The sequence below is a fragment of the Orycteropus afer genome, unplaced genomic scaffold, assembly GCF_000298275.1.
Source record: "Orycteropus afer afer isolate SDZICR_OR568_19922 unplaced genomic scaffold, OryAfe1.0 scaffold00018, whole genome shotgun sequence".
Lineage (NCBI taxonomy): Eukaryota > Metazoa > Chordata > Mammalia > Tubulidentata > Orycteropodidae > Orycteropus > Orycteropus afer.
In genome coordinates, this window is record NW_006921605.1 from 18,003,373 (window position 1) to 18,007,730 (window position 4,358).

Here is a 4,358-nt window from a genome sequence, read left to right on the forward strand (position 1 = left end):
TGCATCAAATCTATTATTTAGATGGTCTCTAAATTCAGGGGGGATATAATCAAGGTCATATTTTGGCTCTTGTGGACTTGTTTTAATTGTCTTCAGCCTCAACTTGAACTTGCATGTGAGGAGTTGATGGTCTGTTCCACAATCAGCTCCTGGCCTAATTTTGGCTGAAGATATAGAGCTTTTCAATTGCCTCTTTCCACAAATGTAGTCTATCTGATTCCTGTGTATTCACTACATCTGGTGAAGTACATGTGTATAGCTGTCATTGTGTTGTTGAAGAAAGTTTTTTGCAATTAATAAGTTGTTGGTCTTGCAAAATTCTATCATGCAATCTCCAATGTTATTCCTATCACCCAGGCCATATTTTCCAACTACCAGTGATTCTTCTTAGTTTCCAACTTTTGCATTCCAATCACCAGTATAATCAACACATCTTGATTACATGTTTGGTCAATTTCAGACTGCAGAAATTGGTAAAAATCTTCTATTTCCTTGTCTTCGGCTTTGGCGGTTGGTGCATAAATTTGAATAATAGTATTAATTGGTCTTCCTTGTAGGTGTATGGATATTATCTGTTCTGATTACCTAATACTGCTCTGACAGGAATATACCACAAATAGGATGGCTTGAACAAACAGGAGTTTGTTCTATCACAGTTTGGAGGCTTTAAGTCCAAGTTCAAAGTGCCAGGCTCTAGGTGCTGTGTGAAAGCCCCTCAAACTTGGGCTTCAGCTCTGCCTCCTACTCCCAGCCCACTGAAGCTAGTGGCCTTTCTTCACTCAGACAGCTGCTGGCTGCTGAGGCTGACAAGCCCAAGGTTGACAACTAAAAAGACACAGTCCTAATGTTACCAAACCACACAGCAGGCCATTAATTCAAGTCTACTGAAAGTCCCCAGGTCAGCAGAGCATGGTGGGCTACTGAACAACAACATGGCTACATGCAGGGTTCAAGCATGTCATAAACTAGAGCCCATTTCCAAAACTGTTTCTTATATATGGGAAGCAGACCACATAACCAAAGCACCTACTCAGCTGCTCCAATGGATTCCACCATGGAGTTAATTATCAGTCTCACCATGGGGAATAACTATATTCAGTGCCCAGCAACTCAACCAGGCCCAGCCAAGGTGACACACAAGTTTAACCACCACATTATCCTATCACTGACAGCATTGTACTTCAGGGAAAATCTTGAAACATTCTTTGTGATGATGAATGCCACACCATTCTTCTTCTATTTGTCATTCCCAGTGTGGTAGTTAAGGTTGTTGTCAACTTGGCTGGGCCTGGTTGAGTGGCTTGGCAGCTGAATATAGTTATTCCCCATGGTGAGATTGGTAATCGTCTCCATGGTGGAATCTGCCAGGAGCAGCTGAGTAGCTGCTTTAGCGATGTGGTCTGCTTCCTGTATACAAGAAGCAGCTTTGGGATTGATCTCTAGCCTTTTGGCATGCTTGAACCTGCATGTAGCCAAGTCATTGTTCAACAGCCTGCCATGCCCTGCTGATCTTGGGACTTCTTCTGGACTTGAGTTAGTGGCCTGCTGTGTTGTTTGGTAACATTGGGACTGTGCCTTTTTACTTGTCAACCTTGGGCTTGTCAGCCCCAGCAGGCAGCAGCTGTGTGAGTGAAGAAAAGCATCTAGCTTCAGTGGGCCAGGAGCAGGAGGCAGAGCTGAAGCCCAAGGTTAAGGAGATTTCACCCAGCCCCTGGAGCCTGGCACTTTGAACTCAGACTTCAAGCCTCTCAAATTCAAATTCGAGCCATTCCATCTGTGGTATATTCCTGTCAGAGCAGCACCAGGTAACCAGAACACCCAGCATAGTAGATCATGTGGTTGTCTGAGTCAAAATGGCCCACAACAGTTAATTTCAGCTCACTAATGCCTAGGATAGTGATCTCTATGTGTTCCATTTCATTTTTGACAACTTCCAATTTTCCTAGACTCATACCTCATACATTCCATGTTCCAATTATTAATGGATGTTTGCAGCTGTTTCTTCCCATTTTGAGTCATGCCACATCAGCAAATGGAGGTCCCGAAAGCTTTTCTCCATCCACATCATTAAGGTCAGCTCTACTCTGAGGAGGCAGCTCTTGCCCAATCATATTTTGAGTGACTTCCCACCTGAGGGGCTCATCTTCCGGCACTGTATCAGACAATGTTTCAGGGCCGTTCATAAAGTTTTCCGGTAATAGACAGTGTTCCACTGCTATTCATAAGGTTTTCACTGGCCAATTCTTGAGAAGTGGATGGCCCCTTCCTTCTTCTTGAGAAGTGGATGGCCCCTTCCTTCTTCTGAGTCTGTCTTAGTCTGGAAGCTCCGCTGAAACCTGTCTACCACGGGTGACCTTGCTGGTATTTGAAATACCGGTGGCATAGTGTCTGGCCTCACAGCAGGATGCAAGCCACCACAGTAGGACAAACGGAGAGATGAGTGGTGGTTGTGGTGTCATAAGATATCTTTATTTTCAAAAATGATTTTAGCTATTATATTAGTTCCCTTGGAGTGCTGTAACAAATCACCATAAACTGGGTGGCATAAAACAACAGAAATGTATTTTCTCCCAGTTCTGGAGGTGAAAGGTCTAAAATGAAGGTGTCAGCAGTGTTTGTTCCCACTGGGGCCTCTGAGGGGTAATCTGTTCCATGCTTCCCTCCCAGGTTCTGGTGGATACCAGCAATCCTTAACATCCCAAGGAAACACCAGTCAAGAAATGAAATGATGTATTATTGCAGTGGGAAAATCTGCCGCAAAAAGACCTCTTTAAAGTGTTAAAAAGCAAAGATGTCACTTTGAGGACTAAGGTGTGCTTGGTATTTTCAATCACCTCATATGCTTGTGGGAACTCTGGTGGCGTAGTGCCTAAGGCACTTGACTGTAACCAGAAGACTGACGGTTCAAACCCACCAGCCACTCCTCGGAAGGAAGATCGGGCAATCTACTTCTGTAGTGATACCGCCTCAGAAACCCAAGGAGGGGTCACTATGAGTCAGAAACGACTCAATGGCACAACAACAACAACATATGCTTGTGAAAGCTGGTCAATTAATAAAGAAGACCAAAAAAGAATTAATGCATTTGAATTCTAATGTTGGTGAATAATATTGAATATACTGTGGACTTTCAGAAGAATAAACAAATCTATCTCAGAAGAAGTGCAGCCAGAATGCTCCTTAGAAGAGAGGACAGTGAGACTTTGTCTTCCTTACTGTGGACACGTTATCAAGAGCGATCCATCCCTGGAGAAGGCCATCATGCTCAGTAAAGTAGAGCGTCAGAGAATAAGAGGAGAGGAAACCCTTACTTAGCAAGATGGATTCACACAGAGGCTTCAATAATGGGCTCAAATATAGCAACGGTGGTGAGGACCATGTAGGACCAAGCAACATTTTATTCTGTTGTGCATAGGGTCACTATCAGTTGGAACCAACTTGGTGGCACCTATGGGTAGTAAAGGTTGTATGTCAACTTGGCTGAGCCTGGTTTTGAGTGGCTGGGCAGCTGGATGTAGTTATTCCCCATGATGAGACTGGTAATCAATTCCATGGTGGAATCTACTGTGAGCAGCTGAGCCTTAGGGATGTGGTCTGCTTCCTGTATATGAGGAGAAGCCTTGGGGAACGGTCTCCAGCTTTTGGGGATGCTTGAACCCTGCACATAGCCAAGTCATTGTTCAGAAGCCTGCCGTGCCCTGACAATCTTAGGACTTTTTCTGGACTTGAATTAGTGGCCGGCTGTGATGTTTAGTAATATTGGGACTGTACCTTTTTACTTGTTCACCTTGGGCTTGTCAACCTCAGCAGCCAGCAGCTGAGTGAAGAAAGCCTCCAGCTTCAGTGTTCTGGAAGCAAGAGGCAGAGCTGAAGCCCAAGGTTGAGGGGCTTTCACTCGGCCCCTAGAACTGGCGCTTTGAACTTGGACTTCTAGCCTCCTGAACTGTAAGAGAATAAACTCCTGTTTGTTCAAGCCAGACATTTGTGGTATTTGTCATAGCAGCAGTAGAGAACCAAAACAGCACCTAACAACAATTTCATTTATTTGAGTCTTTTTTCCTGTCTCAGAGTATTATCATTTTCTTCATCTATGCTCTAAACATTTCTTATTAAACTCATTCATGAGTACTTTATTTTTAAATATAATGTCAATTATATAAATATATAAATGTTTGCTGACTTTAGCTGAATGAATTACAGTAAATGAGCCACAAAACACCTACCAGAGAGAAACACCTGGGCTAAGGAGGAGGTTGAAGGGGAGTGAGGAGGAGGGGGAATCAAGTGAGCAGCACAGGGAGGACTGGGCAGCCCAGGGAGAAGCCCATAGGGCAGAGGACGCAGGATGAATTTGGCCT